Below are 16,202 nucleotides of genomic sequence, written 5' to 3'. Positions count from 1 at the left end.
GCTCTCTGTTAGGGGAAAGAAAATTCTATATAGATAAAAAACAAAGTATTATTCAAATGATTTTTAATTTGGCCATTTATGTAAATATTCAATAAATTATAGGTATATGAATTTATATACAACATTTATGCCGAGAATTATATATGAAGTGTGTACATACGTTTACTTCTCTTTGTTGGAAAGGGGAAACCAGTTTCTTATTGACATTATCATCAGCAAACATTTGTTCAGAAGCAGGGCCTATCATAACACTAGTAGTAATAGGCCCTCTGTAAAAAGAAACACTATGGGTTGTACCTCTCAAGCCTCTTTCAAATCCATGGAAAAGCAAAACACACACATGTGCAACAAGAAGGAAATTACACAATATTATAGAAATTTATTATATAATAGAGGAAATTTGCACCTATATATAGAGGCATAGGGATTGGATTGTTAGTTTTAAGAACTGAAAAAGAGGATAATAATAGAACGGAAAACTCACAGGTTTTATAAAGAGGAGATCTTGGGAGAAAAACTCACCCTGACACATATTAGCAGTGTGAGCCTGGGAAAATTACTAACCTTTCTAAGTCTTCTTCTTCATCTTGAATATGTATATAATTACGTCTACACTAAAGGGCTACTAATATAAATGACCTGTATTGATCCAAAAATTCAATTTAGGGTGGTTGTCGTTATTATTTTATTGCTATTGTCACTGTTGGATTCAATAGAAAGAGACATGATAGAATCAGGTCTTGGTTATCCTTCCTTTCACATTGCTGCAGAAGAGACTTTGTAAAGATTATCTCCAGCAGTATCTTAATTTCATGCTAAATCTTATCCTTAGAAGGAATAAATCCCTTCTAATGAAATGTTCCCTTTGCTCACTCAGGGATTTCCTACTGCTTAGTCCAAACCCTCTTGCACACATTTCGTCAAGCTGTTAACCCCTGGCATGATGTTGCTCGACTTGCTGGTTACCTCCACAGTCCATCACTTCAATGCTACTTCTGTCACCACAGTGCATCCCCAAATTCCTTTCCTTTCCACCATGGGATTCCTCTGCCCCTCACTGAGGGCAACCATGAGCTGCTGAGAGAAAATGAGCCGCTCTCCAGTCCTGGCTTGTTGCCGACACCCACAGTCCAATCCTAAAAGGCCCTTCTGCCAAAGCCTGGAATCCCTTAATTTGCCCTTGGTTGATTCATTTTTCACCTCCCACTGCAGTTTTCTAGTCTATACTGTCTTCCCTCACACCTCAGCTGATGATCTGGATTCTGCCTTTTCCTGAGAAGACTGGAGCCACTCAAAACCAATAGTCTACAAAGCACTGACCAGAAATTCATGGAATTGTCTTGGATTTATCCCCATTCATCTCCTAGTAGGGTCGTAAGATTAATCATGACAGTTAGTTTTTAAAGTATTATTTTACTATGTTAAGTGTAGTGCTAATTCTAAATTTTCATTTCAAAATTAGTGTCAGTCTTTCTTATAAAATACATGTAACAAAAAGAAAAGGTTAAAGGCATAATTATATATCCTGCTTGATTAATGTCAGGGACCTCTAATGACAGTCTTTATGCATGTATTATATATTAAAGTAGTATTTCCAAATTAGAGAATCATGTCAACAGATCAGGATGATTTGTTTGCTGCTGTAAGAGACAGTGGTCCTTTCATAACCACGTATAAGCATCTGTGGATTCAACCAGTGGTGGATGGCACTCCACTGTACTATGCCATTTTTTTATAAAGGACCTTTAGCATCCATGGATTCTGTTATCCAGTGGCAAGGGGTTGGGGGCAGGCGGTGTCCTTGTTTTCAATGTGTTTTATTGATTCTAAAGATTATAATTTGGTATGGAAAATCATTCTGGTGATCTTTGGTTATAAAGAAAATGATTGTAATATGACATGTAACATGATTGTAACATGTAACATCATTGTAATATGACATGTATCATGACTGTAACATGTAACATATTACAATCATGTAACATGATTGTAATATGACCAATAACAGATTGATAAACAGGGCATTATCTCAAAGTCACAACACTAACCATAACTCATTGACCTGTCATCATTCTAAGAAGGACCTTGCTGCTATAATTTGATTAGACCAAGATCTCTTCAAATAACCTGAAGGAGAGAAATGCTTATATAAATAAATAATAATAATAACTACCACCACCACAACTAATACTTATTGAGTGCTTATGAGGTGTCAGGTGTTCTGCTAAGCACTTTACAACTCATTTACTTCTAGGAACACTGGTAAAATATTCTGACATTTGGCTGAAACAAATGGATTTCTAGATAGAACTGCCACACATATAGATTGTAAATAATAGTAATAATAATAATTAGAGCAATAATAAAAATAATAATCAATAATAATTAGAGCAGTAGCATATTTATAATGTGTCAGATTTCTGAGTGTTTTATAGCTATGATCTCATTTAATCCTCACAATTGCACCATGGGACCCCTACTAATATCTTCATGTTTCCTATTGGGAATCAAAGCTCTGGAATGATAAATAACTTGCCCAGGATCACATAACTGGTAAGTGTCAGAGTTGGGATTCAAACCTAGCTCTTAATTAAAGCCAGTACCTATAAATGTGCCAGTATATTTACAACCACATTTTGTGATAACCTGCCTCCCCAAAATAGAAGAGGGTAGTTTGCTAGCATGGCAGTATTCCAGTGACTTCTACCCAGAGAAGTCCATACCCAACAGCACGGAAAGAGCCAAAACCTTACTTCTTTCTCCCAAGCACTTGAGATCCATAAAAATAAAAATTCAAAATCTGTGATAGTTTGTGAAAGAGAACTATACCTCATTTATAAAGGCAATGAGACATTTAGTAAATGTTATGCCTTTTTTTTTCTTGTTCCTTAATGTCAGATTAAATTCTCCATACCCGTAGACCTTTGGTACTATTATATGTCATTATGTGATTTAAAAATATTGGTTACTAAATAACAGCAGTGTTGAAAACCATAAGAGGATAAGATACCCTTGATCTAACAATGGAGAGGATGAATCAAATACCAGTGGCCCCACTAACAAGAGAGATATTTCCAACCGTTAAAAACTCAGAAGTTACGATTTTGATCTGAAGCACAAATGTTGATATTCATTCATTCACCCATCAGATATGTTTATTGAATTAGTATGTGGTTCTAGAATTAAGATCCTAGAGAAGAAAGACAAAGACCCTGGTATCAAGAATATTACATTTTAGTGAATCATATCTTCATTACCTCAAGTATGCATATTTAGAAAGAAATTCTTCGGTTTTTCCCAGACTATAAGAGCACTTCTCTGAAAAACAGATGACTCAATCATACAAAATGTACTGAATCTGGTGTACTAATGGGGAGCCATACGACAATGGTAATGTTCAATAAGATAATTGGCGTTAAAGTGATGCTGTGAGTTAGGAGTTTCCTGCAGCGGAGGTGTTAATGCACCCCGGCTCATTAAAGGGTTGTGTCAGAGAAGGCTGGGTTGAAGTTCATTTTCATTCATTTTGTGTCTTCTTCAGGCTCCCTTTCCCAGTTATTTTCCATAGCTTTAAAGTGTTCCCCATTATTCTGACCAAATGTGCACTGTGATGGAAAGGACGTGATACTTTCAGCAGAATTACTTAATTAGGTTTAAGTAAGCAGTCTGTGCCAAGTAGGGTAGGTTTGCTGTCTAGCCATAAAAATGTGCCTGCCATGCATGCTGCGTTCCCAAGGAGTGAAACATGGTGATTGATGTGAAGATAAAACGATGAAGGGAAGCATAAAGCCTGAGAGATAAAAGTCTCAAAAGGGAAATAAAGTAGGGTAGCAGCTGCCCCCATCTTAATTGAAGCATAAATTTCAGGAACAGGATCTGAGGCTTAATTTCAAGCGCATATTGGCAGAGAGTTTAGCGCACGCGTGCGCGCGCGCGCGCGCGTGTGTGTGTGTGTGTACCCTTGTGTGTGATGAAAACCACGTAAGTTAAATTCTATTCATCCTTTGTATGGAGAGTTTTCAAACCATTTCTAAAATAGGAAAATGTTGCAAATATAGAGGTTTATGGATTGTCACTGAGAGGCATTCATTTCAGCATTGAACACAGATCAACAGAATCAATGAAGGGCAGGCACTGTTCTAGGCACTGGTGATACAGTAGACTCTGAACCACACATTTCTGCACTCATGGAGCTCAGTGTTTTTAGTTTATCTTTTCTCCCTGCGCGTACCTTCCCTGCCTGCTCCTCCACTCTATGCCAGAATCATTTTCTTATAGATTAGATTACATCACTTTCATATTTATAACCATGATAGTTGTGCATGAAAAACACGACAGTCCAGCCCCGACCTGTATGCCCCACCTCTTTTTGCATTCCTCCCTACACTCCAGTATCCAGGTTTCCATTCTCAAGCATAACATTTATTTTTACACCACGGTGACTTTGCCATATTGTGCCCTGAGCCTACAATGCCTTCACACCCATTTCCTATCAATTATAATTCTCCCCACATTTTAGCTGTGCAGCTGAAATGCCTCTTAAGCCTTAAAGACCTTTTAATACTCCTATCGCTTTTAACAATCCTTCATTTAGGTTTCTAGAGAATTTTGTTTGAAACACATCATTAAACTTTTTAGTTCATTTTGCCTGGAGTGAGCTGTTTAGTGTCTGTTTTACTTTGGGAGTGTGAACTATTTGAGGACGGGGCAGGGAGGATTGCTAATTTGTTTCTGGCCACATACTGCTTTACATGTGGTTGATATTCAAAAATTGTTTGGGGAGCAAGTAAACATGTAGCCAAAAGTATTTAAGATTCATATGAGTCTTTTCATGATGGAAACAGCTACCTCACTAAGTTCTCAAAATTTTATTTTCAGAAGACCTCAGAATAAGAATAGTGGCATAGTAAGCTGGGACGAAGCGAGAGAGTAGCATTAGCTAGTGCGAAGCAGCTGCATAGCACAGGGAGATCAGCTCGGTGCTTTGTGACCACCTAGAGGGGTAGGATAGGGAGGGTGGGAGGGAGACGCAAGAGGGAGGAGATATGGGGATATATGTACACATATAGCTGATTCACTTTGTTATACAGCAGAAACTAACACAACGTTGTAAAGCAATTATACTCCAATAACGATGTTTAAAAAAAAAAACAAAACAGAAGAGTGGCACAGGTGAAAATGCTCACACTCTCTGCAGAGAGTAAAGGACACATTGGGTACACAGGTGCAACTTAAATGTTTTTCATTAACCACCTTGGAGACTGCAAATCCCATTACAGGGGGCATGCGATTATCAGAAGTGCTTTGAAAAATCTCACCTTTTATATCCTGTCTTTATAGCTTAATATTGCTTCTATGTACAAGCATACAGTAATGTTATCTTGAGCTAGGCAAACTTTTACTTTAAAAATGCTTTAAGAAAGAAAAATTGCTTTTAGGCTAAGAAGCAGTGCAAATTTTTATGATTTTGTTACAAATTTCTGAGAACAGAATTCAGAAGTCTTGACGTTCTTTTAACTTTATGGAGAAGCTGACATGCATCACCATAAAAATGCAGCTGCCATTCTTACAACCGAGAACAAAAGTGAATTTCAAACTAATATAAGTATAAAACTATAATGTATACATTTTCTGTTCATTTTAAAAGAGTCAGCCTTTAACTGGGAAAATATATGAATTCGCTGTCAAATCTTTTATGTCCAGAGGGCCCTTCTAAAGTGTATGTTTTTATATAGAACTGTGGAATTTACTATCTCTGTACACCCTAAGCAACAGGATTCACTTTAAAAGACTCTGTGAAGAGAAGTTATGTTTCTTTACGATCCTTGGATCAAAAGTATTGTTGTATACTTTTTTCTACATTGATGACATACAGTCCAAAAAGATAAAGTATTCTAAAGAAAAAAAACACATCTTACAAATGGAGAAGAGCTTTTCCTTTGTGACAAGATAAATAATTGCTAATAATTACATTAACACATGATTATTTACCTTAAAATAAATATAATTTTATCTCTCCCCTTTTTGTCTTTCTTCTTCTTTCTAAGTCTGATGTTTTAACATGCAACCCGATTTTGGTGAAAATATTGAAATAAACATAGTCAGGATGAAATTTATTTTGGACCCAGAAATTAAGATTTAAAAGCTTAAGAATATGGAAGTCTGTCATGAAGCGTTCTTGCTATAATTATTTGTTAGATACCAATGCAATGAAGCTTGGAACTAGGTTGAGCTTTATCCCACAAATGCATCCTGCATGTTGATGTCTCTTTTATTTATAGACTTGCAGAGCTCTTCCAAATATGGGTAACCCAACTTGCCACAAAACAGGACAAACAATTATCCACTAACTCAGTTCATTAAATAAGGATTTCTGCCATGAGTTTGGTGATCTATACTATCTCTAACAAATTCAAAATTCATGACTAATTTGAGTTTCATACTCTCAGGATATCATCTTATAGACAAATAAGTTATTAGGGGATTGGGAACGGATATTTATTAAACTTTATAAAATCAATTATTTTCAAGTATTTTCAAAGTTCTCATTTATAACCAAATAATTATCTTAGGCTATAATTTATTGAGTTCCATTTTCTCTATTTTCAGAAAATAAAAGAGCTGTATTTGTTTAAAAAATAATTAAAGAGTTCAAGTGACTTAGAATAATCTCTCTCTGTTGTTTTCTAAATGATTAAATTTTACTTATATTTTCTGTTTCTATAATTGAACTTAAATCTTGCATTGGGATTCATAAAATTTTGATGTAAGAGCTTTGATGGTCTTAAAATCAGAAGACAAGAATAACTTGTAGTTTCCCCAGGTAATTGTTGATAACAAATTTAAATTATGTTATAGAGGAAGAAGAGAGTTAAAGAGAAAGATAATAAGATCTGACCAAACTATGGATAATAGTTGAAAAGAGGTTCCAGAATGAAACACAAAAGTTGCAAAGAGAATAGTTGAATAAGAGTATGTGTAACATTTTAAATTCCAGGAGCCACAATGGACTATGTCATTGTGTTACCATTTAAAATAATACTTAGATGAACAGGATTTAGAATGATAAATACTTTCAAAGAAATAAAAGACAAAATAATGGTGTACCTTCTAAATTGGAATAACCTTGAAACATATATATAAGATCATATGCTATGAACTGATACTCAGATTTCTATATCATGTAAAATATAAATACATAAAGGCAACACTTTCCCTACTTAACTTTCAAAAAGTACAACTACTTATTCCATTATAGTTCAGAGTAGTTCCTTAAAGAGGAAATCTCCTTAGCTTGCAATTTTGGGCTATTGCACTAAACTATCATCCATAGTATCTTGTGTCTGCTTTACGTGTATCATAAAATAACTTCCCTTTCCTCTTGAAAAAAAGGGACTCAATTATTACTATATCCGTTCTCCTGAATCCAAGGGAGCACCATTCTGCAACAACCTGTTCAGTGGACTTAGAAAGCAAACAGAAAAGCTATACATTATTCAATCCAACTTGGCAGCACACTAAAGCCCTTAGAAATGCCTAAACAAATGATAAATGATCAGATGTCTCCCTCAAATCTTACCTGGTTTACTCTTTTTAAAAATCCAATCCTTGCTGTCTACCATGCAAAGCTCTGGGCCACTGGGTGAAATCCAAACTGGGTAGTTGATCATGATAATTCCAACAAGTCATGGGCAGTAGCATCTCTCAGAGTCCCACAAGTCAACTCCTTGAAATGAACCTGCAACAAACAAGGTATTTCTTCATTTTAACTGAAAAACAGTGAACCATCTCCTAGGTCCAGGAGGCATCACTACTTAATCAATAAGGGAATCATAAAGGAGTGTGTGAGGGGCAATAGATGCCTCTCAAGGTTCTGATAAACATTAAAGCCAGAAGACTGAAGTTTATGTGCTACAGAGGTGTTTTTGCAGAGTGCATGCTTCTCTTCATGTTATTATTGATCTGTTTAAGCTGTCAGTGTAAATAAACCTTATTGATATTAAAAATCACACATTTTATAGTGTATACCCCTTCTCCTTCATGTAGGTGACCACTTGGAGTACTCGAGTATTTTTCTGACTCTATCCATACTATTCTCAGGGTAACTGGGAAATGAGGTTCAACAGGACAAAACCCATCAGCAACTAGAAGAAAATCCACATGATGGTCTAGATCAAGGACAGTTTCCTTTGTGAGTTCTGACATTTCACTCAGTGTCAACATTACCAGTATAAAAATTGAAACACATCTGTATGATAGTGTGTGAGAAACACCTTTGAGGGCCATATATGATGGGCTTCAAATCCAGCAGCCACCATTATCCAAATCAAAATACAGACCATAAGACAGTAACCAAAATGAACATGTTGTAGCCAGAGTCTGTACACAAACAAATGACCAGAACCAAGGAAAGTAATTAGATAACTAACATTGGGGCAATCTACCACATATTTAATGCTTCAACTATTTATATTCATATGAGTAAATATGGTGGTTAAACTTCATAAGCATGTTTAACTTCCATTCAAGGAGAAAAAAAACCCATGCATAATCAACAACTCTTAATCGCACTGATACCTGCCACACAAATAACTTTGTTCAATAGAAATTTAGAAAGATACTGATGGACAGATTTGTTTATTGGTCTTCCCAGGGTAGCCTTAAATAATGACTAGATTTTTTAGCCACAACAACCATATTTAGTTATGCATATACAAGAAAAAAAAATTATTATTATTTTCTAAGTGGTGCAACATAAATGGCTGAGAGGTTATTCTAAGTCTATAGGGGAACTCGTGAGTGATTATATGCTGCAAAGTCATGGACACAGGTGCAAAGACTGATTTTAACAAGCCACAAAGTGACATATCCTCATGCTCTTTGATTAGAACCTCAAGTATTCCCAGAAGTCCATGTGGAGATTTCATTAAAAGACACAGTAGTGAGATATCATTTTGTGCCATTTCAGCAAGAATGGTAAGACGGTAAGGAGCTGAAGTCAAATGCATACCTCAGAATAAAATGCAACACTTCAAAATAAGTCCTTAAAAAAAAGACATGTATACCTGGACACCAAATAACCATTGTGCAATTCAAAACTCAAGTGTTGTGTTGATGCTATTAGTGTCACACATAAATATCCACACACCCAGACACACACACAAAATGGCTGAAATTTTCTAATCTATTGATCCAAGCTCTGGTATTTATTAAGCTAAAATCTTAGTCGACTTCTGGATGCAAATGTTTCTATTCATGCCCTAAATTATTTTCCTTCTTTTCTTCTTTGAGGATACTCTGAAAATGATCAAATCAATTATTTTATAAAACAAATCTGTTTCCATGAGTAGTAATCCTTTTTGGTCTCTTGGTGGCCAGGCAGGGTATTAGAAGAAGTCATATAAGGGTAAACTAAATGACAGGGAAGTGGAAATTAAACATAATCTCCAAGCTACAGAACTGACTTTGACTTTGAAGTGAGAAATTTTTGAAAGCTACTTGTTTTGGAAGGCCCCATCTGTGACCTAGTATGACTTCTAATACTTCAGTTCTGCCACTTACTGTAAAAGAATGAAACTAAGTAAATTGGCATAACTATTTGTTTTCTAAAATGGCTTTATTTCATTATACAGAAACGATGCTATTGATCCCTTCTTTGAATGGGTAGGTTTTGTGTGTGTGTGTATGTGTGTGTGTGTGTGTATGTGTGTGTGTGTGTGTCTGTTAAGTAGTGAATGAAAAGGTTTTCCACTGACCACTGAACTCTGATTCATTCATTAACACACTTATTCAGTCCACAAATTTTAACTGAGTACCTCAGTTGTGCCAGATATGGGATTAGGTGCTCAAATACATAATGAAAATGCACTTATTCTCCCCATAAAAAGTTTACTGTTTATTCTACTCTGATTTGTTAACATACACTGGTAACCAAGAAAGGTAGCAACATTAGACCAAATTAAAATAATTGGACTTATTTTATATCCCACCCACTATATGACCAGACAAGGGATTTTATGAAGTTTGCCAGTGAGCAAAGCATTACAGACCAAGGGTAAGCTACAATACGAAAGGACTGATATACCCAGTCAACTCACGTACAGTTTGTACTGGAAGTGATGGTTTTGTGTCACTCTTAAGCCCACTAACTGATTGAGTCATGATGGTTCCAAAAAAATCCAACCAGTTAGGTTCTGATAGTACATTGATATTTCTGGCCTCCAACACAGAGTCAGTGCCTCCCACATGGGTGTATTAGGCATTGCAGTACAGTCCTGTGTGGTCTACACCACAAGTTAACAGATTTTGGTGGGGGCACTATTATACAACAAGTTGCTTCACATAACTCTTGTATTATTATTCCATTTATTTTCTCAAAGAGGATATATAAAATTAAATGCATGTATTCTCTTTAAAGAGAAGTTCATGAGGTGTTCATAAGAAGTACTAATTCCACAGTATTGGTGTGAATCTTTATTCTAAGACCAATTTTTAGAATGAAAAAAGATGCTTGAAAGTTTTGTACTTCCCTGCCCCTGTCTGAAGATATGATGTTGAATAAGGACATGAAAACAAAAGATACAAATACTTCTAAAAATACTCTTAGAAATTAAGTAAAAAGTTAAGAAATTTTTACTAATATCAATGTGATTTCCAAATGGTTTAATTTTCTCCTATTTTCTCGTCTTTTATTTTTTGAGTCTCTGCTTACTACTGAAACAACTAGTCTGAAAACAAGCCTTATAAAAAATAAATGTTTTTCTTATTTTTGAGAAATTTGTATTCTCTTAAGAAGAATTTTGAATGAGTACATTAAATTGTGTATAATTTATACCTCAACAATGTTGATTTAAATTTTTTAAATGCATTTTGACCGTGTTCAAAGAGGTTCTAGATAGGGGCATGGGATACAGAACCTATTGATAAAATACTGTTGTATGTGAATCTTAAATAAAACAAAACCAAAATAAAATTTTTTAAAAAGTAGAAGAAATTCAAACATTCACAGACCCTGTTTTCTTGTTTCTTGGTCTGGCCTTTAGTGTTCTGTAATTGAATTTTAGTCTTCTTTGTCTTTCTTTATGCACACTACTACTGCCCTTTTAGTTTATCTTATAGCTTCGAAGAAAGCTTTCCAAAGGATCCCCTTAGCACCTAGGCACTCATTTCTTAGGATATTGATTTGTACTTGTTGATATGATGCTCTTTAAACTTTATCTCATGGATGTGCTTCATGTTCTCCATGGACGCATGTTGCAAAGCCCTCCAGGTAGCCAACAAAACCATACGAGCACTCAGCAATCTATGAGCTCAGTGCATTTGCTAAATGACTGCTTAGCAAATTCTGCAAGCTTTGTATCTAAGTTGCTCACTTTTCCTCACAAACCTCAAGAATACAAACATCAGGAATATAGGAATAGGTAGGTTATCAGTGGTCAAAGTTATGAGGTTTTCTGCCTTAGACGTTTGAAATCTGTCCCCTTTTATCAGTGATATTGGAAAAGGAAAGGTGTCACCATTTTTTAGTCACAGAATTATCGTTTCTAACTTCTTTTTTTTTTCTTCATTTAGTCAGATGTAAAATTCAGAGGTTATTTCCCAGCAGGCAGGAGTCATTAACAAAAATCATTGCTACCTCTATGTGCCCGCTGCTGTTTTCTATGTAGTTTCTCATTTAATTGTCTCAAATACCATGTGAAATAAGTATTATAATAATATCCACTTTATGGTGATGAAAATAAAGATTTTAAATTACTGCCCAAGGACATAGAGTCTTTGAAAAAGAGAGCTAAGATGTGTAGCTAATTGATAGTGCCATACTATCGATTCTAAATTCTTGTAAATTGAATATGAGAGATTTGCTCAACCTACAGATGAAAATCTGAGTCTCCAGGAAATGAAGTGACATCCCAGAGGTCATAAGATCATAGCAGGTCTGGGTGAGCACCTAAACTCATGATGCTCCTATCTTTCTGATACACTACTCTCTTACCCAGCTTACTCTACATGGTGTCTAAACAACTTTATCGATTTTCAATTCACTTTTTCTTAAAGAACCATGTTTTGGGTAGGTTTTATTTTAGAAAGAAGTTACCAAAGCCAACAAACAAAATAACAGGATTTCTGAGTACTCAATTTTAAAGGAGCTTAATTTTCTGAAAGCAACAGATTGACATATTTCTCTTTCTCTTTTGAGCCAGTTTTTTCCAATGAAAAAAATATAGACACAAGGAGAAGACTGCATTGATAGATTGTGACAAAAAGTGTATGATTAGATTAAGATATAAATAGCACATTGGTGTTTTGCTGATGCCCATTTGGTATGTTTTGCTATGTTATTAGTAATTACAAGCTTAAGATAATATTCTAAGATATTCATTTAATGTTTTCATTTCAGAAACCCAGCAGGAAGCCCCCTAAGTGACATAAAATAAAATCTAGGGCAATTCAATCAACATCTGAGAAACCAGTGCCTGACACTCAAACACAAACAATTCTCCATGTCTGCTCAAAGATGCCTAATTCTGAATTTAATTATGATCTAGAAAATGCCAACTAAAATAGTCCATATTCTTGCTTGTTTTTTTTTAAATGAGGGATTCAGTCAGTTACATTCCCCAATTCTTCACACAAACTTGTCTCCATTCTTTTTCACTCCTTTCCTGTTTTCTCCTTTCTCTGGTCCCTTCCTTCCCCTTTCCTCCTTTTCCGTTCCTTCATTGTCTTCTCTTCCTTCCTTTCTTCCTTCCATACTTCCTTCAATCTTCCCTTCTTTTCCTTCCTTTCTGACTTTTCATCTCAACAGACTTTTAAGCATCTATTAAGTTCTATATAATGTGCTGGGCTCTGAGGATAAGGCAAGTACAAAGATTCAGTTCCTGCCCAGGTATTGCTCAGAGTCTAGTAGAGTGGACAGAGAAGTAAACCAATGTATTACGGAAGAGGGGTAGGGGTCCAACCTGCATTGACTTCTCCAGAATTTGTCAGCCTTGAGTAGAAAAACAGTACATAATTTGACTCTAGTTGGCTTGGTCTGGTCAAATGAGAACTTACAAACAAAACTGAATTATCCCCTGAAAGTTCCCAAATACCTCACTCTTTAGAAAGGGGTCCTTTAAATGTTCAGAATTTACAAACAAATGCCTCAGGGTCAGCCACATCACTCAAAGGTGAATACAGCTTGGTTGACTACAGCCAGAAGCCAAAGGGACAGTTAATGGTGAAGTGAAGAAAGCAAGCTTAGCCTTAGGGCGTTACAAACATTTTAAACACTACTTTTGCCAAACAGAACAAGTTTGTGAACTGGTTTTGGTCACTGGTCACCAGTTTGAGATCCTGCTTTACAACTATTGAAGAGTCACCACCCATTGCTGTCTATATGTGGATCCCATTCCCCTACCTCTTGGCAAAATCCATGGTGGGTAAAAACCTCTCAAGAAATCTTTCTAGTGTAGAAAAAAAGCCCTTTGGAATAGCTCATCAAAATCACCAAAAAGTATGTTTAATACTGTGGCTTCTTGGGCACCACTCCAGAATGAATAAACTCCATTTTTGGAGTGAGATTGGAAATTCTACAAATGACAGTTCCCTAGATTACACTTAGACACACTAATGTTTAAGAATCACTCTTCTAAAACAAAGCCTATTTTTGACGTTTTTCAATACTTTCCCACAGGTTTTAATTTATAACATTTATTTCTCTTTAATTTCAAATAAATTAGCCTATTTTGGAAAAATTATTCTTCCATGAATTGCATAAACTGAGAAATTCCCTTTAATGACCAATACTTTCCCTTCAGATAGTTAAGAACTTATTTTAAAGTTCAATACATACATGATCTTCATCACTCTTCTTATTTAATATAACTTTAATTTTTTGATAACAAAAAAGACTTCCTAAAGATAGAGAGAAACCATTATGGGCAGCTGGAATCATTATAAGAAAGGAGGAATCAAATTCTTTTTGGTGTAAGGCAGCACTGTACCTAGAATGGGAAACAAGAAATGAAGGGAGCACGGTGGTCTCATCACAAGTTCCATTCCATGAAGGAGAAGCTTATGTCTCTATACGTGACCACCCTCAATAACAGTCCACACATGGCAGGAGTCTGACAGCAATTACACTTCCTGATGGGATGCAGCTAGCGTGCTTGAGATTCTACAGCTCCTTTCAGAGGGGTGGTGGTGTTAGGGTGTTTCAGGAGTTAGAGAGCATTTGAGAAAGAAGGGTTAGGAAATTAACAAGTATGTGGCAAGTAACCACTGTGAATTAGTGTGTTGTGCTGGATGCTTTACATACATGTTCTCATTTAATCGTTACAGCAAACCTGGGAGACAGATGTGATTATTTCTACTTGGCAACTGAGAAGACCTAGAGTCAGAGAGGATAAATAGCTTGCCTAGGGTCAACAAGCCAAGAGGGGGAAGCAGAATTTAAACCTCTGACTTCTTAGTTGCATAGGCCAGGCTTTTTCTAACATAATAAATACTCCGTAGGTTGTTTGTCCTATCAATTTGCTTTTTTTTTTTTTTTCACTTCAAGAATAAACCTAGGTCAACCATTTCTCTCTTCTATTTCTAAACCTTTCCCTCTTCTAACCACTACATTCCGATTTTCCCCAACATCAGGTATATAGAGATAAAATACGAGAGAGACAATGTCATGTTTGTTTGTTTGTTTGTTTTTGGCTGTCCAGAAACCAACGCAATTAGATCTCTGATTTTTGTTAGGAAAGTAGGATGGAGCTTGAATATTGCATTATTCTTGCATGTTGCATTATTAACATAAGGATAATCTTGGAGGGAAGGTAAAGCCTTCTTTCTACTGCTGCCTAGGAATGAGGGGGTATTAGATGTGACCTAAACTTGGATGCTTGAGGGAATGACACATAAATAAATAAATAATATATGCATATACATACATATATATACACATATTATATATACATACATTAAATATATATACATATATACACATATATATACATACATTATATATACATACATATATACACATATATTATCTATACACATACATATATATAAAAAACAAAGGTGACTAAAGCACTAAGTTTTCCTGCAATGTGACCTTGTTTATTTTTCCAGCACTTAGCTTCCCAAGCTTCCTTGTTCTTGTCCATATGCCTATTTTGTAAGGACTGAATCTGCCTTCTGCTAAATTCTTTTTACGTTTAAGAGAGCCAGAATTGTTTTCCAATACTTGTAACTAAAAATCCTGAATGACACAGAAATTTGCTTTTTAAAATTGATAGAAAATCTACTAGGACTCAGCTAGGAGACTAACCCAAAGTAACATGAAGTATGTCAAAGAGAACAACATAAAGGAAGGAAAAACAGGGGAAAAAATTGAATAGAGAAACTATGGCTGCAGTGATGATGCATCTAGTAAAATTACTAAAAACAAAAACAGAAAGTCTTTCTAGTAAATTCCAAATCAGTGTTTTAAGGAGAAGGTTGAGAATGATTTCTAGATAAATGAAATAGCCAGAGCAACTTTGCAATAAAGATACATTAAATTAGAAGTGATTTGCTTCACAAACAAATGGAAAATGAAATTTAAATAATGCATCATAGTATCAAAAAATACAGTACTTTTCATCAAAAATTGTGTGTAAGTAGACAGAATTCTAACCCAGCCCCCATGGTTTATGCCTCTTGGAGGTACATGTCCATATAGGCCCTTCCCTTTAAGTGTGGGAGATACCTGTGAACATGATGGGTCATCACTTATGATTAGATTACTAGTCAGTTGCCATTGAGTTAGGCAAAAGGAAGATTATCCTGGTTGGGTCTGACCTAATCAGGTGAGCCTTTAAAAGAAGGTGAAGCTTCAGAGAGGTGCCTTCTTGCTGGCCTTAAAGGCACAGCCTCCATGGGTTCTACAGTCCAAGTAAATGACTTCTGCCAACAGTCATGTGAGCTTGAAAAAGGACTCTGAGGGTCAGAAGAGATCTCAGACATGTCTGACACCTTGATTTCTGCCTTGTGAGATCTTAAGCAGAGAACCCAACTATACTATGCCTGGACTCCTGACCTACAGAAACTGTGAGATAATTAACGGATGTTGCTTTAAGCCATTCAATTTGTGGCAATTTTTAAAACATCAGTAGAAAACGAATACAACTTATAATGCCTCTACACTGAAAACAACAAAATATTGCTAAGAAAAATTAAAGAGAATC

General features: G+C 35.6%; 1 protein-coding gene across 5 annotated transcripts in view; it reads right to left on the bottom strand.

Annotated features, from left to right (window-relative positions):
* The window catches only part of LINGO2 (leucine rich repeat and Ig domain containing 2), a 1,216,268-nt gene that overhangs the window by 311,822 nt on the left and 888,244 nt on the right, over positions 1–16,202 (bottom strand). For all 5 annotated transcript variants that reach the window (XM_082400553.1, XM_082400556.1, XM_082400554.1 and 2 more), the window contains one exon: positions 7,580–7,738. The gene's annotated coding sequence lies outside the window, so the exon portion shown is untranslated. The remainder of the gene's footprint in view (positions 1–7,579; positions 7,739–16,202) is intronic.

The sequence above is a fragment of the Balaenoptera borealis genome (genome assembly GCF_965194805.1).
Source record: "Balaenoptera borealis genome assembly, chromosome: 8".
Lineage (NCBI taxonomy): Eukaryota > Metazoa > Chordata > Mammalia > Artiodactyla > Balaenopteridae > Balaenoptera > Balaenoptera borealis.
The sequence above is the reverse complement of the archived record's forward strand: the minus strand, read 5'-3'. Positions and strand labels throughout refer to the sequence as shown.